Here is a 26,936-nt window from a genome sequence, read left to right as displayed (position 1 = left end):
GTTTTTCAAATGCCCGCCTTCATCTGCCACTATTAATATAGCTGGCACCGTGTTCGAGTGGTAGCTAAGCACATCGCGCTACGACGCCAGGGCTCCAGGTTCGAATCCAGGTTCGAATCCAGGTCTCGGCATGGATGTTTGTGAGTGTCCCTTCATCAACTTAATATCATTACTCATACACATCGTCGCAATTCGCCAAAAGTGGCAGAAAAGAGAAGTAAAGCAAATCAATCACTATTAACATAGTTTTCAAAATGAAATAGGTTGTTTTTTCTTGCGATACAAAACACGTGTTGGGTGTAGCCTATATTATATTCAAGGATTATGGCAGAAAGTATTTTTCTTCATCCTGCATTAATTTCTCGCATAGAAACGTGAATTTTCACATCACCCAGGACATGACGATTTTTTTAAAAAAATAAAATGTGCAAAATGAAAAGGCTATCGAAAAATAGATGTCATTAGAGAAGCGATCACTTGCCAAAGTAAATCTTGACCCAGTCGATGCAAGAAAAGAGATGACCGACATGGCTCCATATAAAGATGCATAGCAATTGAGAAAACAAATACTTTTACATTATATTGTAGAAAGTAATTTAGGTAAAAATAAATAAGGTCATCAAATGTGATCATTGGTACGTAGCAATTATTCTCTTCTTCACGCATTACCTTTATACAAATAGAATTTATCTGGTTGAAAACAGTTTCAACTGACAATTACCTATCATACGTTTGAAATAGTAATCTATTACCCAAAACGATAGGTCGAGAAAGCCTTGTCATGAATAGAAGTTCTTACCATAGAAACACCACGAAGATTGTATTTATTTGTTTCTAGATATTTTTATCACATACTGTATGATTTTGTACTGTCATCTAGGAAAACATGCATTGCTAAAGTCAGATATTTTTCTACTTCCGAGTATTAACTGATCACAAGTTCTATCTTTCGAGTTTTAAATAAGGGATAACATTTCTTATAAATAATAGATATTATCCATCACCCTATTTTGGTACGATTTTCATTAACTTACTCAGTAAACTATTGTATATCGAAAGACAGCTAAACTTCTTATGGAATGATGGATCACTTGAGTTGTGAGCCTGATGGATGACTTGAGTTGTGAGCCTATCTACGTAGTATCGCCAATATTCCTAAGAAAAATATCAACGGAGTCAAGACAAGAATATACTGAAGCATTCGTATTTTCCTCAATACCCTCTTCTTGAATTTATTCAGGGACAAAATTATCTCGAACCTCCTAAACCACAAGTTCTGTATAACTTCAGAATTCTGGTCCTGATCTGGCGAAGAAAATTCGAACCAGAAATAGCTCTACAGGTACAGGAGGCGGCATTTTATTGCATTGAAGACCATCAAAAAAATAATTATGGTCCTTCCATTTCTTTTCAACACTGAGACTGCGAGATCTCGAAGGGCGAAACAAACGAGCAACACGCGGAATCTTCGGTTGGCAGGTGCTTAAAAATTCGAACCTGAAATAGCTCTACAGGTACACAGGGACGGCACTAGGCCTCAGAACTGATTAGTTTATTAGGGTGTGTTTAAAATCGTACTAGGGGAGAGACACCTGCACCTGACTAGATCACAAACAGGCACTGATCATTTTCATACTAAGTATGAGTCAGCAAATTTTCTTGCTGCCTGCCTGGAAGGTGGATGCATTCAGTGCATGTAAGATTATTCATTGGTTGTCGGATGTTTAGACGGTAACGAAGATGCGTATAAAACTAAATTATAAAGCTAAATTATTAGCCCCTAACTATTTTTTAGGAATAGGTCTTACAGGTGTGAAAATGATTTTTTTTAAGTAGGAGGACGTTCAACTCTAGAGAACTGTCAAGTTTTATTTCTGTTTGTTAGTTCCTCATTCGAATATCGGCAATTAATTGATTGATTGATTTGGTTTATTTTACTACGCTTTTCTGCCACTTTTGGCTAATCGCAAAGATGAGAATGACTGATGATGCGATGAAATTGATGAAGGAATACTCACGAAGAACACCCATGCCCAGTATGGGATTCGAACTTGGGACCCCTGGCGTCATGGCACGCTGTGCTAACCACTCCGCCACGGAGACCGGTACAATGGTATGAGTGTTATCAGTTTTCTCTCATTCGTTCCATTATATACATCCTTATCATTGGAATTATGGGAGAGGGAGAGATACGGCGGTAAGGAATCAAGTAGACGAATAATCTAATTCTTAAATGCTAAGAAAGATTAAATTCTTCCCCTCGGGAGTCTACCTGTAAGACTGCTGCCTTGAAAACAAGTTGTCCTGTGTTTCCGGTCCCCGGTGAAGGCACAGTTCATTAAGTTGCTCGGATTCCACTATAAGCTGTAGGTCTCACCTCAATTAGCTTCTGTGCATGTAGTGGACGTTAAAACAAAATCCAACCAACTAAACACTTCAATAGAGTGCAACTGCAAAACCCACCAACATGCTTGGCCAATTGTATTGTATTGCTCCTAGACCTAAGCGTTCATTAATTATTATTTGTGAGGTTAGACAATCGTTTCAGCAGTACCGTCACAGTAGCTTATTTCGATTCCAGCATGTGAAAAGAAGAGAGCTACGTGTGAAGAGGATATTATAGTTAGGATTTATTTTCCAGTTCCTGATCACCTAATTTCTAAATTAATAGAAAGATTTACTAAGGACAGTGATGAGTTATTTAAAGTTAACTGTTGAAATTTAGAACTTGATGCTTTTCTGAAGTACGAAAAGCTGTTGGAAATTGATGCCAACACTTACGACACGCTATAGCGTTTACAAGGCAGAAAGGAAACTTTTGCATTCAAAATTGTCTTGCACAAACTTTATAAGTTTTGTGTTATTGCAAGGTGCATATCCCATCAACAGCTGGATATGAAAGAGCATTTTCTAGATTGCAGCAAATCAAGTGTTACTTTTGTAATAGGATTGACAACGAGAGGCTGTGTGTTCTATTCTGCGTGACTTAAGAAAAGAAAATGATAAACTTATGGTATTATAAAGCAGATGGAACAGAATGCAACAACCTACATGGTCATTCTTTCGGGCTGACTGGAAAATAGGTTATTGGTAAATTTATACCATAGTAATACAGAGTGTCCGAAAAGTCACGCAACCCGGTGTTTACGACCGTATAACGGAATAGCGAAACGGAATGAGAAGAAACGCTTTCTGCCAAGAGAATGCCCTGTATATTGGGAAAATTTAGAGAGACAAACATATGTAAGAACATGCATGTTTTAATAACAAATAAGCAAAGTGTTGCCAAAGGCGGAAAAAAAATATTTGCAAATCGTGTATATTGATGCACAGAACTCACTGAGGTAAATTATTGCAACATTTCACAATACCAACGAACAATTTGGATGGCCATCTAATGAATTTGACAGAAAGAGAACTTTGACGAAGTTTCAAAAACATTGCAGAAGGGAATAAATGGGCTGTTCCAAAAATCCATGTTTTCACAATATTACGAGGGACACTGGCAACACTGTTGGTGTCACGTGTCACTAAAAGACGTGTTTCACCTCAGGCTATCACACTAAGGCACTTTTAACGACAAAGGAGAAAGTTGGTTATTCTCGAACATATGCAATAAATTACATACACCTTGCAACCCTGAAATGTGGGTATCCCTACAAATTAAAGCAAATGTTCGAAGTGTCCACCATTTTCTTGGATACATAAGTTGGTTCGCTTGATCATGTTCTCAGATACCTTCCTGAGGGTTGCAGCACCGATATTATTAATTTCCTGTGTAATGTTTCGTTCCAGCTCCTCCAATGTTCTGGGTCCCGTTTGGTATACTTTCCCCTTTAAGTAACCCCACAGAAAAAAATCTCCAGATGTTAAATCGGGCGAGCGACTGGGCCATAAATCCTTGGATATTAGACGATCACCAAAAAATTCTCTCAGCATACGAAGAGATTCATCAGATGTATGGCAAGTTGCTCCATCTTGTTGTAGCCAAACATCACGTTCGTCTTCTTCAAGGAGAGCAACGAATTGCATTATGAGATCCCCGTACACAGCAGTATCCACTGTTGTCTCAAAGAATAACGGTCCCACAATACGACGTCGCGATATTCCACACCATACACCGATTTTCGGAGAGTGCAAGGGTAGTTCATGCAACTGATGTGGGTTTTCTGTCGACCAATGCCTGGAATTTTGGCTGTTGACATACCTATCCAATGGACATTTCCACTCAATTTTTTTTACAGCATATTTAAATACTACACCCTGGAAAAATGACCCCTGCAAGTTCTCGCGTTTCTCTGCGTCCAGTTTAAGGAAGAAACGAGACTTCCAAAGTTGCGAGGCTAGCGTTGCGCTGAAAACACGCCGCCGCCATGTTACTACGTCACTCCTTAGGGAGAGCTCGTTTGTCGTCTGCTTCGAGCGTCCAGTTCCGGATGGGTAGCCCACAGTGAGCGAACACATGCAACAGTTTTACAAATCTGTACCGATTTAAATAATGGAAGAAGGAGCGATAGGAGAAAGGAAAGCTATGCTTTGTAATGATCATTCTTCTATGAAATATCCGTGCTGCTCACGTGCAAGATAAATGAAAGGGTTCAGCTGCGTGCGTTCTCAGGCCATGCGAAAAATATTGCTTATAAAATTGGTTGCTGACAAGACACTCAAAAATATTTTTTAAACTTATATTTATCGATATTTACCGTAACCTATGTAGTGCAAAATAGGAATTTTCACATTCTTCACTTTATAAAGCCTATTTAACTTTCTTTTCCATAAAGGAATTTCAGTTTGTGTTCCATTTCTGTTGCGCAAATTATGATCAAATATTTTCGTGCAGATAAGAGAAAATACACTGAGAAGATTACATTAGTTGCACAGTACATATCTATATTTAGTTTATGTATAATTATTACAAGGAAATAATGTGTATAACCATGGGCGCATTTAAGGGGATTCAACGGTTCCAACCCCCTTCTTTTTTTGGTTCACTAAAATTACCAGTTTCCTTGTTCTATCCGCTTGTTCATAAAAAATTCCTTCGGACTTATTTCATTCTCTTAAATTAGAGACGTATAGGACGGGATACGGATGGGAAGGAAATTTCGGTAATTCCACACACCAGATGGGAGTGCAGACCAATATCTGCAATTTCCTGATAGTTTCGGAATTTCTGCGATAAGAAACTGCATTGAGACTATCAAATCAGTTATTTTTTCCCCCCCTCGAATCATATTAAAGAAATTTGGTTCTTAAAAACGTAGTGACACAAGATGAACAGAAAAGTATCAATACTTCGTGACTACAAACACACAACTTTGTCGGGTCCAACATCCCCTCCCCCCATGCTCCCCAATAAGCTTCCGGCCAGCAGTGTCCTGGATTTTCACGAAATAAAGCAACCCTAATCATACCACAAGTTGATCCATCCCTCCCCCCGGTGAACTATATATACGCCCATGTGTATAACAATATCCCATACTGAAATGGTACGATATAATTATTTTGAATTTTGTACTGCGAAAAAAGGAGCCTCATCTCGTTACCCCGAACGCATTAATTGGTTGGTTCACAACTTCACCACTAAGGATCCTATCGAGACGAGACATGGCAGCCTTGGTCTCGTTCTCGTTGAGAGTTGTAAATGTCTGTCTCCTGTTTATTTGTAAATGTCTCATTGACAGTCTCGTCTCAATTTATAACCATCCGTCTCGGTTTGGGAGGGCAATTCTCGTTCTCGTCTCAAGTCTAGAAAAATATAGAATTAACAACGTATGCAGAGACTTATCATTATAAATACAAAAAGAAATTTCTTAATATTTATTATTATTATTATTATTATTATTATTATTATTTGACTCCTCGTTTCGACGGTACAGCCCTCGAAAACTAAATATTATCCTGCTTATATATGCAAACCAAACTGCAGATTCAGAATTACCAGGAATGAACTGGCGGTGTAATTATTATTCACAAAATTCATGATTTATCTGAGGAAGTCGCATGTTCCAGGTTTGACTCTCGACCTGGACATGACTGTTTCCTTGTGAGTGACATTTATTTGAACTGGAAATTGTTACATGGGAGGATGTTTGCTCGAGACTTTGGGGACAGCTAGGGGGATGCTTCTATTGTTAATGTTAGTGTTGCTCACGAGACGAGGCATGTTCCGTCTGGGGGACAAGTGAATGTTTTCGAAATGAGATGGGACAGAAGAAAAATGTCGTCTCTTATCATGGCAGGTTGGGTGATACTTAGATTGTGCAGTTGGTGGTAGTGTGTGTGTGTGTGGGGGGGGGGGTGTACTCCTGCACCCCGACTTCGAATACAGCTTGTAGTTATTCATCTTCATTGTAGCGATTAGCCAAAAGTGGGAAGAAATGTGATGTTAGAGATGATACATAATAAATTAACCATGCGTTCTCATCGTTGCGGTTAAACGAAATGAACGGAAAAGCGACGTAAAAGTAGGCTAAATACAAAAATTTGCAATATATATATTAACTGAAGAAAACTGTCATTTACTGCAGGAAATTTAAAAACTCACCGTACCTTTTTATACCGTATCACCTCTTATATTGCATAAATTGGCGTGTAAACCAGTGTGTTCTAAAAGTATTATTTTAAAATTTGTGAAGAAAATATTATGACGAAAATAATTGTAATTCCAGAAAAGCCATTCCTATAGCATTAAGTTCTTGCCAGTCAGAACCAACCTATGTATTCGCAATGAACAAGGCTGTTCACGTGTTCAGCCATTCACTGTTACAAGTTTTGCTTTGTCACCCTAATGGGAAAACCCTCTACCAAGTGGCTGAATTATAGTAAATACTGCTAAACTGCTAGGGCATAATTCATCTCCAAGAAATGGAGCGCAGATTTTTGCACTGGAAGTTACAAGATACTTGTTTTACACAGTAACAAGTGAATTTTCTGTCCCTTCCGCGGCTCGACGGGACGAGCAGAAGCCCCGCCTGCACGCATTTCTAAGTGATGACGTCAGAGGACCTCCTGTCTGTGGAGAGGACGTTTTCAAATCCGTGACGTAGTAGGTGAATTTCATCGGTGTTTCAAGGCGTGTTTCTCGAGAACCGAAACAAATATCGCCGAGATATTTTGCACATCTCAAGTTTGTGTCATTATCTGTAAAATGAATGGATTTAAAACGTTTTTCATGTCAAAGTGGAAATGTCCATTGAAACCACATTTCAGGGTTGCAAGGTGTATGTAATTTATTGCATATGTTCGAGAATAACCAACTTTCTCCTTTGTCATTAAAAGTGCCTTAGTGTGATAGCCTGAGGTGAAACACGTCTGTTAGTGACACGTGACAGCAACAGTGTTGCCAGTGTCCCTCGTAATATTGTGAAAACATGGATTTTTGGAACAGCCCATTTATTCCCTTCTGCAATGTTTTTGAAACTTCGTCAAAGTTCTTTTTCTGTCAAATTCATTAGATGGCCATCCAAATTGTTCGTTGGTATTGTGAAATGTTGCAATAATTTACCTCAGTGAGTTCTGTGCATCAATATACACGATTTGCAAATATTTTTTTTCCGCCTTTGGCAACACTTTGCTTATTTGTTATTAAAACATGCATGTTCTTACATATGTTTGTCTCTCTAAATTTTCCCAATATACAGGGCATTCTCTTGGCAGAAAGCGTTTCTTCTCATTCCGTTTCGCTATTCCGTTATACGGTCGTAAACACCGGGTTGCGTGACTTTTCGGACACTCTGTATATTAAGTAAATACCTTTTAACCGGTATTAGTTAGCAAAGGCGTAACTTGAGGAGTAAGAAATGATTTCTAGGATTTCTCGATTGTAATAGTTATTTAGCAAAATGGTTCTGGACACTTTTTTGGAGGGGTGCAAAAATTTTCAATTCTCCCCCTCCAAAAGTTAGGCCCCAAATTACGCCCATGTTATTTAGCCTCCCCCCAATTTAAAAGAGAATAATGTACCCCCCCTCACTTATATCAGGCTACCGTCGTCTCTGCAGGTACAGAAGGCGGCATTTTATTACATTGAAAAAGTATCAAAAAATAGTTATGTTCCTTCCATTCTTTTCAACACGGAGACTATGCGAGATTTCCAAGCAGAAAACAAACAAGCGACACGCGGAATCTTCAGTTGGTAGGTGCTTAAAAATTCGCGGCTCAGTTGTTGCAGGGTGTCACACGAGACGAATTTTCAGTTGTAAAAAATATGTGCCATCTGCATTACTTTCATTGAATCAAAAACCAAGACCCTAGCGAGTGAATCAAGAAGAAGTTGCGTACATTTCCGTGGCACCAATGTTTTATGTTCAATTCAGGAAATCAAACTAGCACTTAAGCAGCAAAAGAATGGAAAAGCAGCTGGAATAGACCAAATTCCACCAGAGATTTTGAAGGTAAATGTGAACTTGATGGCAGAAATATTATATGAAGTGTTCGCGGCAGTTTGGGAAAAAGAGAAAATGCCAGAAGATTGGAAAAGGAGTTTTATAATAAAAATTCCAAAAAAAAGGCGATATAACAAATTGTAATAACTGGAGAGGAATCACGTTGTTATCGGTCCCAAGTAAAATACTAACTAGGGTTATATTAAATCGCATTCAAGATAAAGTATAAGCCAAGATTAGGAGAGAGCAAGCAGGATTTCGTTCTAGTAGATTCTGCACAGATCAAATCTGTACATTAAGGATTATCACTGAGCAATGTATAGAATGGAATACTAGATTGTATACCATCTTTGTAGATTTTGAGAAAGCCTTTGATTCTATAACAAGGGAAAAAATGTGGCAAATATTACAGAAGTTTGGAATACCACTTAAGATAATAAGGATAATCCAGGAGTCATATCGACAATACAAGAGTCAAGTTATTCATGAAGGAGATGTTACAGAACCCTTTGATACAGAATCTGGAGTGAGGCAGGGATGTATTCTGTCGCCTCTTATTTTTCTTCTCGTAATAGATACAGTAATGAGGGAAACCGCAAAGGGAAAAAGAAGAGGAATGCAATGGAGCCTTATGGATAGATTAGAAGATTTAGATTTTGCCGATGATGTGTGTCTGTTGTCAGAATCTTATAGAGATGCAAAAACTAAATTGGAAGATCTGGTTGAAGAAGCTAAAAAATTCGGACTGACATTAAATAAATCAAAGACTAAAACAATGCGAATAAATGCAAGAATCCAAGATTATATTCAACTACAAAATGAAATATTAGAGGATGTAGACAATTTTATTTACTTAGGAAGTGTAGTTGCAACAAATGGGAGGAGCAGAACATGATGTAAAACAACGCATCAAGAAAGCAAATGGGGCCTTTCTACAACTTTACCCAATATGGAAAAGTAGGATTATAACTACAGAAACAAAGTTAAAGATTTTTAGAAGTAATGTTAAAGCAGTATTGCTGTATGGAGCAGAATCCTGGAAAGTCACAACTGAAATCACAAATAGACTACAAGTTTTTATTAACAGATGTCTCAGGAGAATATTAAATGTACATTGGCCAGAAGTAATCACAAATCAAGAACTTTGGATACGAGCATCAAGACCAGATTAAAAACCAAATTAAAAGAAGAAAATGGAACTGGATAGGACACACACTAAGGAAAGCAGACAACACAATTGAAAAACAAGCACTTTACTGGAACCCTCAAGGTGCTAGAAAAAGGGGAAGACCCAAAAGTTCATGGAGACGTACTGTTGAAGAAGAAGGAAAACAACAGGGGAAAAGTTGGAAAGAAATGAAGAAGATCGCATGCAACAGAGTGAGATGGAGACACTTCGTGGATGCCCTATGTTCCAATAGGAACTGAAGGAATTAAGTAAGTAAGTATTTTTGTTAACCTCCTGGGAGCTCAGGAACAAACAAGTAAGAAATGATTTCTAGGATTTCTCGATTGTAATAGTTATTTAGCAAAATGGTTCTGGACACTTTTTTGGAGGGGTGCAAAAATTTTCAATTCTCCCCCTCCAAAAGTTGGGCCCCAAATTACGCCCATGTTATTTTGCCTCCTCCCCCAATTTAAAAGAGAATAATGCACCCCCCCTCACTTATATCAGGCTACCGTCGTCACTGCAGGTACAGAAGGCGGCATTTTATTACATTGAAAAAGTATAAAAAAATAGTTATGTTCCTTCCATTCTTTTCAACACGGAGACTATGCGAGATTTCCAAGCGGAAAACAAACAAGCGACACGCGGAATCTTCAGTTGGTAGGTGCTTAAAAATTCGCGGCTCAGTTGTTGCAGGGTGTCACACGAGACGAATTTTCAGTTGTAAAAAATATGTGCCATCTGCATTACTTTCATTGAATCAAAAACCAAGACCCTAGCGAGTGAATCAAGAAGAAGTTGCATACATTTCCGTGGCACCAATGTTTTATGTTCCTCCATTTATTCCTCTCTCTGTGGTTCATAGGCTAATTTTCATATACACAGGATTTCTTACAGCAGATTCAAAACAACTACACACAAATTATTAGGCTAGTTTCCACAAAGATGGGCAATGTATTCTGCAGTCACATAGAGGTGTAAACTACTATTCACATAAAGTGGCACATAATTAAATTTTCCAGCCTTATAAAATGTACCACTTTATGTGAATAGGAGTGTACCACAACCAGGCCCATATCCTGGATTTTATATATAATACATATAATTGTCATGAAATATATGTCAATTATAAAATAATTAATATCATTAATTAATTAATGTATTTATTTATATATAATTATATTTATAAACATATATAAACAAATTAATTTGCTAATTAATTCCTTTAACGGCTGGTTCAAAGTGTCAAGGAATTAGAAAATGTTTTTAATAAGTTCAAGAAATTAGATGATGTTTTTAATAAGTGTTAGATACTATTAAATATAACTAAATTTTCATACTTTTATTGTGTTATATTTTTCTAATTAATGGTCTCTCGAAAGGAAATATTTCCTTATCAGAGTTTCAGCGCCCAGAACGAGAATGATTTTCGCATCCCCTACACCGAATTTGCACCCCAGCCCCACCTAGATGTAGCAGCATACTTACACATTGTAGAAATTTTAAAGCACTTACTCTTTTCTGTTGAATCCGATGAAAAGAAAACTAAAGATAACTACGTGGAGGGACAAAAAATGAGAAACTTTAATAATAAGATATTTGTTTCCTATTAAATTAACACGTAAGTGCTATGGTTTATTCCCGACAAAGGAGGTGAGAAATGGAGGAGAAATAACAGGTCGGTCTAATTTCTATGTTCCAGTGGCCTCGGGTGACAATGACAACCACCTTCCCAGCTAGGGCTCCATTTCTTACTTGTCCAATTTGATATAATTTTAAAATCTTATCTATGACTGTAGAAGTACGTTTTTCCCCCATGAGAGCCCTAAAGAGAGAGAGAGATAGAACAAAAGATGTATGCAACATTCACCAACATGCAGACATCATTCTTTGTTATTCCTCTTTGTATGTGTTTATGATATTATTAGTAAAGTATGTTTGAAGTCCAAACTAATGGCTTATCTTTGTTGTTATACCACAAAACCTTACCCTCGGAAAATTTTAATGGGAGAAAAATTTTAATAGAACAAGATCGTTTGTGGGAAAGTGGGAGATCCCCCTTCCATCATGGGAATTCATACTCTGAATGTGACCACCATCGCTATGGAATTATCCTTATAATGAAGAACATGTCTGAACGTGAATTCACCACAAAAAGAGGACATTTTCTCATCAAGACTGCAGTTCGAAAAAAGTCAAAACAGGTAGTAAATATGGTGAACTATCCGGAACAAAATGGAACATTTAGTAGCTTCGCATAAATGGTTATAAAACTAAAATTACTAAATATTGTAGACTGCAGACTTCTGGAGTCTGCCTCTCTCTAGAGACAACCCATTCATTTATACAGGAAGAAAATCTAAATTCTTGCAAAATCTTAAAAAATTATCCATGTTATTTTTGTGAGTTTGCATCAAAACATTTCATGGCTCGATATTCTTCAAATATAAGGATATCCTTTCTTAAAAATGGCAACCTGAAACCAAATTAGATTACAAGACAGATCATCCCATTAATAGAACAAATAATATTCTTCCTAGCCATGGCCCCCTTGCCCCCCCCCCCCCCCGGGTACGGGCCTGGTCAAACAACTGTTTTGACTCATGAAAAAAATTCAGACAATTTTTAAAATGTACACAGTATTCTACAAAAAGTCCTACATAAGCAGTACAATGTCTGCAGTGGCGCAAGTCTTCATTTATAGCGGGTAGTGTTCGAGCCAAAACGAAAAAAGTCAGAACATGGATTGAAAGGAATGGACTTTCCCGACTAAATCGGGATGTCTGATAGCCTCACATCAATGGTTATAAAACTAAAATTGCTACATATTGCAGACTGCAGAATTCTGGACCCATTCACTTGTGCAAGAACAAAATCGAAATTATTGCAAAATTTTAAAAATCATCGTTATTTTCATAGATTTTTATACGTTTAAACTAAAAATTTTCATGGCTCGGGGGGGGGGGCATGGGCCCCGTGGCTCCCCCCCTTGGGTACGGCCCTGACCACCACCACTAAACAGTAGCGGCGCCCTACCCCCTCCCTTATCGACATCACTGCTAACGAATAAAGTACATGCGAGCGTTAATAACAAGATATTTGCTAGATAAGGAATTGGGATAGACCAATTACTAGAGCCGGGAAGTTTGGCAAAATGCCTCTTTTTATCTACTGGATATATTGATAAATTTTTTCCGGATATACGTTTTTTATGTTGTTTCGAATGTTTTAGAAGCCTTTTCATTTTGCCTATTTTGCCTATTTGGGACCCCACTGCCTATTTTTAATTATAATGCCTTTTTTTGCCTTTTTCAATGAAATTGGACCATTTTTTTTTTAAAAAAAAAGTGTGTATATAAATTATTTTTCTCCCAAAAAAACCTTGTTGGCATTTATTTTTCTTCCGTTTATTATGTGAATAATTTTCGCCTTATTTAAGTAATATTGAACCCACGCATGTTTCAACATTGCTGAAGGAGAAAAGTGTGAGAAAAAAGTATTTCATGCTGAGTTAGGATATTGGCTTTCGGTTAACATTTTTTTGTGCATGATTGACTGCTGAAAACCTGTTGCAGAACATCTGCACAATTACGTCATCACGTCCAGCGTCCCTGTCAGGACGTTATTGCCAAGAAGCAGCACTAATGCCAAAGGGCCTTTGCATGCATTCCAAAATCAAGTTCTCTATCTTTAGTTCTGCACTTTGGAGGGAAACGATCGTGTATTTGTCATCATGCCGAAATTTAGTGTGCCATCAAGTGGTAAGTTACATGGTTACGTGCATGGATTTGGTGAAAATTGAAATGCTCTTCCCAATGTATTTGGTGTTTTTTTAAGTCCACTTTATGCACAGTAAGGCTAATCGGGACTGGACCTACAGCTTAGTGGGATCCGAACCACTTGTGCCTCCAGCGGGTATGGAACCCTTCCCAATGTAGATTTTAACATTTTGCCAGAAATTATAGATAAAAGTAAGCGACTTCCAAATGTGCCTTTTTTGTTTATTTTGCCTTTTTTTTTTCATTTTTAGTGCCTATTTTCCACATTATAAATGCCTTTTTTGCCTGCCTATTTTAACGAAAATAAATGCCTGAACTTCCGGGCTCTACTAATTACATAGGACATACACGTAATAATACCCCTTAGTCGTTTGGAACTTCCATCAGCTTGAAAAATATTTCATTTCTCATTAAATAGTATAATGTTAAGTATTAGGGGGATTTATCTCTCTTTAAATAGTAAACTATTGTTGAGTATTATGGAGGACCTTCCCTCCCCACGGGGGTGCACACCAATGACCGAGTAGATGCGTCTTAATTCGGGCTTTACGTTTAGAATATTCTTAGCACCTTTTTCTCTAAGTGCCTTCTCTTAAGCGAGAAAAATCGTAACTGCGCACTTGATTGAACCACAATTTCACTTCTCCCATATTGCGTGCGAAATATGGAACCTACCAACATAACAAGTTCGTTGTACTAACACAAATACCGGTAATTATCACATCTAGCTTAGCGTTAATGATACTTACTTCTGTAAGCTGTTGTCTTACTTCTATGAGCTGACGTCTTCCCCAGATCTACTTGTTAGGTACGATTACGGACTGTAACTGCAATATGCACGTTGGAAACCTGCGTTGTTGTTCTTCTTCTTTTTTTTTGCTGATACTGCGTTGTTTGCTGCTTTGTAACTGCATCTTCGAGACGAACGTTTTGGGTTTCTTGGATCCAAGGTAAGTGTTGCAATCTTTAGCACCAAACAAGCACAAGAATCACTTTTAATACATGGACCAGTGAATCGATGAAGCTCCATGAGGACAAGGAGGGCGAAACACAAATACAGTGCATATAACCTTACCCTGACACATCTCTGCACTTCTATCCCTGAAGATGAGAGTGGCGTTAGTTAGCTCTCGAAAGCTCAGAAGTCTATCAGGAAATCACCTGGTTGATGTTGTATCTCGAGAAAACCTCTCCGTAATTTGGTTTCGTACTGAAATTTTGGAGAAAATGGTATCACATATTTCAAGTTTTTGCGAATCTGTAGGTGAGCCGCGGTCTCGTGTATCCCCCAGGGTTGCCTTCGGTTACTCATTTATTAGAGGGCAGGTGAACCCCAGAGCCGCTCCCTCCAGGTACATTGCTTGAAAGATTCCCACCTGAAATCGAACTCGGGTCTCCAGAGTGGCAGTCAGACGCCATACCGACTGGACCACGGCGGCTACGTACACGAACCTTTACATGAAAATTATGACCCTCTGTAAACCCTCCCGATTTTTTCTGGGTATGTCCCTGGTTCTGATTCTACTTTAAATTGTAGGCTAAAGCAAACAAACTATAAATACAGTCTCTATTAACCTGAGCATTAGGTCGACTTTAACCAAACTTATTTATTTAAAACATAAATTTCAAGTCTGTGAGTGCTCGCTCACCCGCGCGCATTCGGGAACCATGAGAAATAGAAAAGGTTGTGGTGAGGTCTGCTATCCTGGTTGAGGTTTTTCCGTTGAGGTTTTAACATCAGCTACTCCAGGCTAATTCTTGGCACTTTGACAAAGACCACGGAAGCTTCCAACTTACTTTTCTCATTCTTCTCACATGATTAAACTAGTTAACCAATCAACCAACAATGAATACTAACGGAATTACAAGTGTGATAAATTACTGTCACTACATACATGAAAATCAATAAAAGATAAACGGGAGAAGTATCGTATATATCACACAGGATGAAATTGTTGATGGCATTACATTTTTCTCTATCCATTTTTATTCATTTTATCGTGTCAACGATATATCGTCACGATATTTAACGATATATATCGTGGAGATCATAAGTATATCGCCGATATCACGATACGGAAAAAAATAGCTTATCGTATCGTCACGACGATATTTTCTTGACGATATATCGCTATATCAAATTTCTGATATCGTCCATCCCTAAAGAAGAGTTTACAGGATCTTGTTTGGAAACCTGATGGTAAGAGACCTGTAGGAAGGCCAAGACGAAGGTGGAGTGAAGGGATAACGTTGAGATGGATCTAAAGGAAATCGGTAAGGATGGAGAAAATTGGATTGATCTTGCCCAGGATAGGGACAGATGGAAGGCTTGTGTTGCTGCACCAGAAATCTTCGGGTTTAAGAATGCTAGAGAGTGAGTGACAGTTGAAAGAACGGCGTCAGATGGCGTAGTGGTAACGTCCTCGCCTTGTAATGAAAGAGGTAGAACGCTCGATACTGGGTGGAAGCACATTGGTTCGGATCCCACTATTAACTGTAGGTCCAGTTCCGATTGGCTTATATGTGCATTAAGTAGCCTCAACACAAACTTTCAAAACTATAAAATACATGTCCAATTCTGATGAGAATATCTGGCTAATTAAAACAACTTTTTAACTTTTCTGATAAGGGTGAATATTGTCTACTTTGTTGAGAAAGGTCAGGGTTTTTTTATTTCAATAAGTTTACCAACAGTAATTATTTGTATTACCAAATAAAAGCGCTAATTATGTGCTCTTCCTGTAGTTTATTGAGAGAGATGGGGAAATAACCCAATAAAGGTACCTTAATTTGGCAGTTAGAAGCACTGCCATGGAATCCCCCTGCGCAGAAGCAGCAGCGTAAACTGCCTTGCCTTGTTTTTCGTCGCAGATGTCATGGATGACGTCATTTCGCCACGTATTGTTTCTTATCTTCCTTCCACTCTGATTTACTCCAGCACTTTCTTGTTTGTTTTTTTCTCGAGTACATTTTTTCCCCTTTTTTATTCTACAATTTCTCTTAAGATGCAGAGTGACAGTTTCGCACCAAAATTTCGCACACGAAAATCGAGGTCTCGTATAGACATTTCGAATAGCGGAATTCACACCCAGAACCTCTGGTTCACTGGCATTGAGACAATGATAACCGTGGGAGGTGGTAAAATTTATTTCAAGAGTCAGAGGCGTATCCATGAAGAAAATATGGGTAGGATCCAGTAGATATACAGCATTTGATTTGCAGTACTGTTATTCTTCCAACCATATCTACAACCAGTGTTACCACATACGTATTTGTTCCCCAAAAGAAACCACTTTTCATTGCTTAAAACCGAAAGGACCATGTCCCCAACTACCCACCGAAGTTCCGGGTTCTAATTTCATCTAATCATCACGCATACTCATCGTCGCGATTAGCCAAAAGTGGAAGAAAATGGACGTAAATAGCACAAATACAATGTTAAGAACAAGGATTGTAGATTCCATTTCCCAGAGGGAAATGCAATATATTTCCGCCTTTTTTTCACAGTAGTCTTTCTGGGCGAAAATCACACTTGCAGAGACGTATTTAGAGAGCATGGGGAGAGAGAGCTTCCATTCAAAATAGTCGCCCATGTGTTCTAAATAAAAAATAAGCAAAATAGTTTCATGCACTTTTCAAATATATATAATATGAAGTTTGTTCCGTCGCACTTACAAAAAGGTAAGGTTTCGATCGGGATGAATAAGTTTTTTGCTGACAGTTTCCTGTTGTAATCAGGGTTGTTAAAGGTCCAGGAATTTTAAATAAATTCAATTCCGGTCCAGGAGAGAAGATCAGCAATCGTAAATGGGTTCTGGACCGTAAAGAACATTTTTATCTGTAAAGTATTTCAATTCGGTCCAGGAACCTTTTTTTCCGAACCAATTTAAATTCGGTCCAGGAACCTTTTTCCGAATCAGTTCAAATAGGGTCCAAGTTCCGTATTGAAATGAAACCAGCGGCGGCGCCAGGATTAATCATCATGGGGTGCTGAGGGAGTGCGGAAAGAAATTTAGGGGGCGAGATGCTAAAAATAAGGAAAACCATGTAACACGCATGCAACCTTTCAAAACTGGGGAGCAAGGTGCCAAAACGTGGTGGAGGCAAGGACATTTTAGCATAGTGTGGGGGCAAAAATAGCAAAAAGCCGGGGCAACTGCACCCCTAATCGCCGCCACTGATTAACAAAAATTACTGACTGAAATGAAATTGTATGTATGAAATATAATAACTTTAGAGTGACATTCATTTTCCAGGCATTCTGTGCCCCATTGCCTTCTCCCTGGACTTACATGATGATATGTATTAAGTGTTATACTCCAAGTACAGTGGAAACGTTGAGATACACATTGCAGTCTTATTGAACTATGTAGTGAAATAAAAAATGAAATTATCCTTGTCTTGAAAAACACAATTTTTGAACCTTTTCAATGTATCCAATGGAGGTACCAAATACATAGTAACATTGTACAGTGTCTCTCAAAAGTTTTAGGACAACGACATTTTAAACTAGGCAACCCAATTTACACAAGGCGTTGGTGAGTTGCGTGTAGAGTTAGGCTCAATTTCAGGGTTGCCACATGCACAATAGATATTTACAAAATACGCGAAAGGAATAAAAACAAGTAATATCGTATACTAAAAATATCACTATTATATCGCAAGTGACAAAATTCTTTCTGAAAGAAAGAAAATAGGTTTTCTAGTATTTCATCGCTGATGAGTCTACAGAAAGGAAAAGAGGTGAGAGAAAACGAAAGGTGACAAAGGAGAGGAGAAAGAGAAAACGAAAGGAGAAGAGGAAAAGTATAGGAGAGAAGAAAGAGAGGATAGACGAGGAGAGGAGATGTAGTGAGGAGAATGGAAAAAGATTCTAGGAGAGATTAAGAAAATGGAGAAAAGAAGAGAGAAGAGGAGACGAGAAGAGGGGAGTGGAGAGTAAAGTAAAGGAGAGAAAAAGAGAAGAAAGAAAAGAAGAGGAGAAGAGTGCAGTGGAGTCGGAAATCTAAGACAGGAGAGGAGATACGAGGAGTGGAGATGAGTGGGATGGAGATAAGATGTGAGCAAAGTAGGGAAGGCGATATGAGATAAAAGCAGAGCGAGCAGAAGGAGGGGAGAGGAGAAGGAGAAGAGAAGAACAGAAGGGACTGAAGAGAAGAGGTAGTTGCAGAAAATATCGTCTCAGCATCAAGAATTGATGCATTGGTCAAATTATCGACATGAAACATTCAATAACATTTTGAAATGTATTGGAGAATGTATTAGATCGGTTCGAAATGCCTTTTGGCTTAGTTCAGATCAAGGTAAAATCTTCCATGTAAGATCTTTGATTTTACCTGCGATTATACCACTAAAAACATGAATGTAATTTTAATATTTATAAGAATTATCCAATTTTTGTCCACTTCTCGGTTCGTTGAAATGGAGATTTTGCAATTTAATATTTCCCCTCCCCCCATCGTTAATTCCAAACTGAATCATTGCGTTTCACACGGCGTGGACAATGAACACAATGGGATTGGTCTAAAACTTACGAAAATTTTCTGCCACCGGAAGGGTTTGAACCTAGGACCATCAGATTGACAGTCCTGAACGTTAAACACAACCCTACAAGCTTTCGGTCCTGTAAGTAAGTAGAAGGAGCTAACCAATGTGAAATGTAGATGCAACTCTCCTCCTACATATAATGTTCAAAGAATACTTGTTTGTAACAAAGAAAACGAAGGTAGTACGACTCGGCGAAAACATTTAATAGAGAATTGCACATGATGAAAACTTTTCATTCGATATTTGCGGAGGTATCCTTGCATTGAACTCGAGTGGGAAAAGGGGTAAAATTAGTATGTCCTGAATTGCCACAAATATAAATAGATATTTCATTAATATTTGTCAATGTCCTTGAAGCAGTACACAATTATCGTTAGAGTATCATAAATCATCATAAATCACGTTACATTCACGTTACAACTCGCGTTAAATGAAGGGCTCGGGTGAAAGACATGGTGAGTGACATTTTGTCGATTTCAGAGTTCATTAAGAAAAAAGGTTATTAGAAACTATGCTGTAGATAAATTGTTATCGTGTTGTGTTTACCAATTTCAGAAGGCTTCACTGAGTCCAATGTAAATTGTATCACATGGCAATTTTACTGGAAAATTGAAGGATGGTACATTTTACTTTGTAACTTAAAAACAACCAAAATGTCACATGAACGGTCTTACTTCAGTACCTAACATTCGACGCAGTACTTTTTTTGGCAATTTATAGGTCTTCAACGTATGATTTTCAAAAAAATGTTGTATCTCTATCCCGGACACCCTGCATTTCAAGTCTACTGAAATGATAATGGTTTGACTTTGCCATGGAAGTTTGAAATATTTATCTTGATTGTCGAAACATAGAATTTTCAAATTTGCAACATGCCGCGGCGCAAGTGCCGGGTACAAAATTGCCCCAAACGATTTTGAAGCACAACATGCGCCGCGGACAATGGAAACAGCCTGCAGCGAATTCCTGGGGATAGTGTTTTCAGTGCTGAACGTAGGGGGTGCGGAAGAAAATTAAGGGGTGCGGAAGCACCACCTCGCGCCCCCCCTGGCGCCGCCCCTGAATGAAACAATACGCAACTTCGATCGAATACGGACCTGACGATAAACAATTATCCACTTGTGTGCATGAAAGACCAATCCAGGTGCTGGCTGTCTCGAGAATCTCAGGTACACTTCGCAACATCTTATTTGACCGCCCTGAAAAATTTCAAAGTCCGGAATTCGTAAATTTGGCAGCATAGCGCTTCAGAGCCAACTAAGAGTAGCCAACTTTGCAACATTACTTCTTCCTGAATGAAAACGCTCGTGATTTTTTTTTCATTTTTTCACATTCCATAAAGTAAAGATACCCTAAAGCAGTAATAAAATATATGAGTAGACAAAAAAATGTTAAGTAGAAATACGAATGTTGAAAATATTTCAAGATTCTTCGTTCTGAATTTGAAAATAGGAAAATGTATGTGCATTGTGAAACACTGAACAGGTTCTCAACCACCTGAAAAGAATTGCGGTCACATTTGAATGCAAGAAAGCAAATTTATGATGATTTTATGCGAAATGTTTAGTAAAGATACCTTGCATAACACCAAACGATTCTGCAAAATGTGTCTTTTGCTTCGTTCTTGGCGAAAAATGGTTCGAAACTCCGGCACAATGTTGCTTCAACTGAGATTAACATGTTTTACTGAGCTTTCTGTTAGCAGTCTCCTGGAGAAGTTGGTTAAATGACAACACTTTCGTTTTTTTTACTGTTTTCGTCAAGATCGAAACATCGTAGGTTCAAATCCCACCCTTTCCTTATTATTTTTTCCTTTTTATTTACGGAGTACGAAGTGTTCTAATAACGTAATATAATATTATATGATATTACTGTAAATATTTATGCGATGCATGCTCAGTGGCGGCGATTGGGTATCAAAACTGATGGAGCAAGCTGGGGGAGGGGGAGGGGAAGGACAGTTTCTTTCCCTTGGTAGATAATGTTTAGCATAATGCTGGGTCATCTGAGCTTCCACACTCCATAATCGTCGCCACTGTGCATGCCTCAAGTAATGCTTCTACTAATGTTTTTAATCTTTCAGTGATTGGCAGGATTTTAGGAAATACTTTTCCTTTCTTTCAGCTGTTATAAGTTAACACCCATATTAAGAACTTACATGTCAACTTTCTTCATCCGGAAATGCTGGACATAAATCGCATAAATATCAACGGAAATATCCAAGAAACGTAGATAAGCATTCTCGTCCAAAGCCGTTTACTTCCCGAAAATGATTTTGCAAAGAAGTAGGTTTGAACCCATGACCTTCCATTCCATAAGCAAACGATCCCCCTACACCACACGGTTCACGTTATTTTATGCACTCGGTTCGGATCCCACTTTAAACTGTAGGTCCAGTCCCGATTAGCCTTACTATGCATAAAGTTGACTTAAAACACCAAATCAACCAATTCATCTCCTTCTATGATACTGTAATCGACCAGCATCCCAAAATACAGTTCTGCTTCGCGTATACCAATGTGTAATTGAATTTAATATTGTGACTAATTTTACTTTAAAACTACAGATTAAAGCGATAATAGTGTCCAGAAAAGAAAGTCAAAGTAGATCTTCACACAAAGTATTTTAATCCATTGCCAAACATTTGAGTTAAGAATAATATTATGCTTTTCCATTTACCGTATTTTCGATTCATGGTGAATTTGCTAAATGGACCATGTCAAGAAATCTAAAAATGTAAGTTTTACTAGTAAATCCATTTAAAATGCACGAAACAACAGGGGAAGAGAAAAATAAACCTCAAAAAATAAGTAAAAATGCAACAAAAACTGTTAAAAATACTGACAAATAAACTAAAAGCCAAAAAAGTCCGAAAAATGCAAAACAAAAATGTAAAATAGAAAGTGTTTTCCGGCTCTAACTGAAGAGAAACGGACATGATATCAGGTTTAGCATTGTTTTTAAGGGTCACAAAAAAAGTTGATTTTTCATCAACTTCCGGACCCTAATTAGTAATTATGACCATTGAAAATGTTGGAGGTAGCTTACTTAAAATTTTCTTGCTGAGGGATCGTATCGTCCCATATCTCCACTTCATAATGTAGAAAAACATCAAGTTCATATTTCGAAAATGACTTGGAGTTTTCCACCACGAAAATATGTTTTTCATAGTTTGAAGTTCGTTAGTATTATCTTTCAAGGTTTCCATTGTTTTAATTTCACACATATTTTATATTTCATACGTTCCTCTCTCTTTTCATACAGTCTTTGGAAAAAAGCTGAAGTTTCTTGTCAAACGCGGTCTGGTTCAAATGACTCCTTTTCGCCCTCCTGTTCCTACTTTAAACAAACAACAAAATACTTCTCAAAACACGGAATTTTTACACAATTTACAAAATTTGACAAAACAACAATAGATATGTTCATCATTTTTCCCTTTCAGCATTTCTCGATTTTATCTGAATTCGTTTTCTCATGAAAATTGCCATGAGGAAATTATAGATATGACATTATGTGTGAATTGGTTTCTTCAAACTGGTAGCAAATTTTAACATGAGCTGCCTGGAGAAGAGGTAACGTGCTTGATTCTTACGAGGGAGGTCGTAGGTTCGATTCTCCACCTAGGCAGGATTTTTTTCAGGAGTATATCGTTGGGTGTAAAGTTTATCCACCGTGCTAAGAAGTTAACATTGGTCTCTGTATTTCACAAGGTAAAAGGAAATAGTAAGAGAAAGTTATTTCGATGATAAGAGGAAGTGACATGCCACGTGGAATGCGCAGAATCAAGTTACATAGAGTTAAGTCTGTAATGGTGGTTTCGAATATTGCAAAGTTAGTGCGGAAAGTTTGTTATATCTGATACTCGTACTTTCTGTTCAAAGAAGACAAACATTTTAGATACAAAGCAGTGAGGAATTAACGATAATTATGAGGTTTTGAATTTTTTGTTTGTCACTCACTTGGCGATTTACTATTATTTTTAGACGCATGGTAAGATGGTGGTGAGGGGATTGACAACAGTCATTAAGAAGGAACGGACATAAAATTACAAATCTTAGCAATTTGAACTCATTAAACGCTCTCCTTCGTTACAGTACTGCACTACATCACTACTTAATATCGAAATCAAATAATCAATATTTTAGGTGTCAGTGAAAAACAAACAATACATATCTTAAATAACATTACATTTTGCATCCTGAATACATATATGTGATGTGTGAATTAATCATGATGTGTGTGTTAACACAACATATGAACAATAACTAAAAAAGACAAGTTTTAACTTTAAATCCTGGAAATCTCCAACTTCTAAGGGGAAATATGTGCAGAAGGGACGTCCCTCAAGTGTGCATCGGATTCATTTTTTAAATATTCTAATATCAACGGTATCTGTTCAGCAAAAAAAAAAAGAAAGAGGAGAGTGTGGGATTTGAACCCGCTACCTTTCACGCTTGATGAAAAATAAAGATAGCAGCGCCTAACCAACTGCTCTACGTTAACTTAATGACGTTATACCCTTAAAAACATGTTGACGTTTATGAAGACTCCCACCTTCCTGTGTTTCAAGCACATTTTCTCGACAAGTCGTGCAAAATATATGTTTTTGAGAACTGTTCGATATTATGCAAGGTATTTAGAATAAAATGTCGCATAAACTCATCACAAATTTGCTTCTTTCTGCACAAACTTGATGGCAATTTCCTCCAGGTGGAGAAAAACTCTATTCAGTGTTTCAAACCCCCCAAATTTCAAGTCGAGCAAGCAGAATCGTAAATATCCTTCAAGGTTATTTTTCCAATTTATTCTTTCAGTTTGATTGCGTATTATAATAGCGGTTTATAGTTTCTAAGTTCATGGAAAGTGTTAAATTGAAAACCTATCGTCTAGTGGAAGGACTTACTCAAAGTTGGCTACTCTCACCTGGAGCTGAAGTGCAATGTTGCTAAGTTTACGATTTTGGGACTTAGAATTCTTTCGGGGCGGTCAAATAAGATGTTGCGAAGTGTACAAGGTAGGAATGGGCGAAACGCAAACGCTGCAGTCACGTTACCCGTCTCCATACAGTCCCATTCTGTCGCATGCGTTCCTTCCCTTGGTTGTATACGAGCAACACTTTCCGTCCCTGTTGTGATACCTGCTGGGAACACAGCATCCTCACGTTACCTCATCGACGGCTCCTATTGGCCGCGGTTCCTGGATCGGATGCCGAAGCAACACGTGACGGGTTTGTTTGAACTCATTGTGACGCCACAGTCAATTGCGTTATGTACAATGTACAGTAACTCTTCGACAACGGAATTTTTGAACGTGTCACACGTGAGAACAACAGCGTTATGATTTATTTCCTGCGATACAGTTTCTATAAGCCTGACAAGTTAAGTCCCGATATGCGCAGATCGCTGCGGAGCACTTCCTATTACATCATCCTCCCCACCACTCTTCTACTCACTGGTCTGGCGTTGAGAGTACCAGTGGTGCCAACTCAGCAAAATTAAGCTAAAACAAATATGACAAACAATTTTCACTGTTTAGCGTGACGGTGCATGAAGGCTCCTATTATATCAGTGGTTCATTTTATTTCATCCGGCCTTTGAAAATGCGTGCGGTGCGCCGATCGTAAACTGTAGTATTACGCACGTGCGTTAAGGTTTATAACGAAGAGAAACTACAGGGCGAATGACTTCATTTTCTGAATGCGACAGTACTAATTCATGCCTCTCATATTCAAATGTCGTTGAAAATTCTCCGACGAATCCGCTCCCTCCAGGTTGCAATACTGCGAACCAAAGTCGCCGCAGACAATGGAGTGGAGAAATGTGATGTGAGGTGCGCAAATAATGGATTCCAGCGTCTTGTTTTTAAACTTGCCAAGTTATACAACCGCAGTGTGACCTTCCAGTGTAAACGGACTCGCGGACATTTTTAGAAGGCAACTTTTAATCGGTCAATCCTGGTCTACGAATTGTAAATAAATTCAATCCCTGACTGGAAGAGAAAATCAGCAAACGTAAATGAGTTCTAGACAGTGTAGGCCTATAACCTTTTCATATTGAAATTATTTCATTTCAATTCGGTCCAGGAACCTTTTTCCGGATCAATTTAAATACGATCCAGGAACATTTTTTCCGGATGACTTTCAATTCGGTCCAGGAACCTTTTTTCTAGAATTTATTTCAATTCGGTCCAGTAACCTTTTTTCTGAAGAAATTAAATTCGGTCCAGGAACCTTTTTTCCCGCTTCAATTTAAATACGGTCCAGGGAAGCTAACTTTATTCATCACGGGCATTCTCCTTGGGAAACAGGTGATCCCTCACATCATCTTATCCAAAAGAAATGGAATTGTTAAAAGGAATAAATATGCTATTAGAGATGGTTGCAATTTTATTAAAGAACATTATTTCTTCTTTAGAATAAAGAAGGTATAATTTTAATGTGTAATTAAATTAATATTACTGGGTAATCCTGTGTTCATGGTACTGAGCAAATTATAATGCGGCAAGGCATTTAAAAGCACAATCGGCAATAGGTAATGGAATAGTACAAATTTAAATTTCCTTTATTTCTAGACACCGAAACTTCGCATTTTCCCTTTCTACGTCCAACAGTAATATGGTAGAAAATTTGTGTTGCCCATGGTTGACCTTAGCCATGTTTTAATACGTCTTATTGCAGAAAAAGACAGTTTAACTGTAGCCGAAGACACTAGCAGTTTTATCTAGGTATCGAATAAATCTACGTCAACTAAAAATGATCACCTACACAGGATTTTATCAGAGGGGGAGACGGGAGAGGATGAATTTTCTTTCGGATTAAAAATTATAGATACTCTGGTTTGGACTCCAATTAAAAATTAACCAGTAGACCTACATAAAAACGAGTTGCACCAAAAGTTAGCTTATTCAATTCTGCGTTAATCTGTGCTAACGAAATTTATTTCGAGTATGACTTCAATTTTTTATCGTTAGTAGAACAAAGAAGTGCCGAAGTTTCAAGTGTTGCAAACAAACGTTCTCTTTGAAATTCTATAACTTAAAAAACGGATGGTCCGATTGTGATAAAATTTAAATGTGGTGCAGGCAGAAAGATTTTAAACACAATTCTTAATTTTCAGATTTTTAAAATTTTTCAAAAAGCCGTTCTTATCAATATTGCGAGACAACTTTTTCATTGTGTTGTCGTTCAAATAAGATCTTGGTCTTGTTTCGAAATTCTTTGCTTGTTTTTAAATCCATTATCACTTTCAATTCACATTGCGAAACCGATTTTATACAGATTTTTATTCAAGGGAGGAAAGATACGTATGTGGAATGTGGTAAGACCTCATGCGGTGACAGCCTGCAGTTTTCACGGTTCAACGGACATCGCTGTTGTTGTTGTTGTTAAGTCCACTTTATGCACAGAAAGGCTAATCGGGACTGGACCTACAGTTGAACCACTATGTGTCTCCACCTGTTAATAATCTTATAGATGTTTGTAAAGAGCTCCCCAGATTACTATTTAGTATGCTCTAATCAGTTTCCACTCATTTAAACCTCACATGCAGGTAATCTTTTTTTTTACCAATATACTACGCATGCTTATAATTGGACGTTAATTGGTTAATATCTAATCTACGCCATTCTAAGTTCCCTTGCTTCATATAGTCCAGTACCGCCTATTGGCAAATTAGAAACCAAATGAGAATGAACAGCGGCGTATACGTTTTGCCAAGATTTAATGAACAGAGACGTATCAAAAAATGCTTAACGATATAATGTGAATTTTTATACATAGATACATATGGGACTCTAAAATTAAGTGCAATAAACTGGAACTCTGTAAGTATTATGACGCTTTCGGATCTTAAGAAATTGTCTATTAAAGAAGTGAATTAAATGTTCCGCACGCAATACAAATCCACAGAAACTAAATTTACTTCTTTGAACTGATGCCTTTTTTCCTACCAAAACTGCTATTCTGTACAAATCTACAAACCCGGCTTCTCTTCTTCTTGGTCAGAGAAACACAACTGTAGGAACTCATTGTTGAAAGGCTTTTATGTAAACACTGGA

The 26,936-nt window shown here is 37.8% G+C and overlaps 2 protein-coding genes across 3 annotated transcripts in view; one reads left to right on the top strand and one right to left on the bottom strand.

Annotated features, from left to right (window-relative positions):
- LOC145985283 (uncharacterized) overlaps window positions 1–14,198 on the bottom strand; it is a 16,491-nt gene extending 2,293 nt beyond the window's left edge. The window contains exon 1 of the mRNA XM_083119106.1: window positions 14,084–14,198. The gene's annotated coding sequence lies outside the window, so the exon portion shown is untranslated. The remainder of the gene's footprint in view (window positions 1–14,083) is intronic.
- The window catches only part of LOC145985281 (E3 ubiquitin-protein ligase SIAH1A-like), a 166,702-nt gene that overhangs the window by 31,053 nt on the left and 108,713 nt on the right, over window positions 1–26,936 (top strand). Inside the window, exon 1 of one of the 2 annotated variants that reach the window (XM_083119103.1) lies at window positions 13,281–13,316. The exons of the other annotated variant lie outside the window; for it this stretch is intronic. The gene's annotated coding sequence lies outside the window, so the exon portion shown is untranslated. Of the gene's footprint in view, window positions 1–13,280; window positions 13,317–26,936 lie in introns of those variants that run through there. 2 annotated transcript variants of the gene reach the window in all.

Source organism: Lepisma saccharinum, chromosome 3 (assembly GCF_977018435.1).
Source record: "Lepisma saccharinum chromosome 3, izLepSacc3.1, whole genome shotgun sequence".
NCBI classification, from domain to species: Eukaryota; Metazoa; Arthropoda; class Insecta; order Zygentoma; family Lepismatidae; genus Lepisma; species Lepisma saccharinum.
This window is presented reverse-complemented; position numbering and strand designations above follow the sequence as displayed.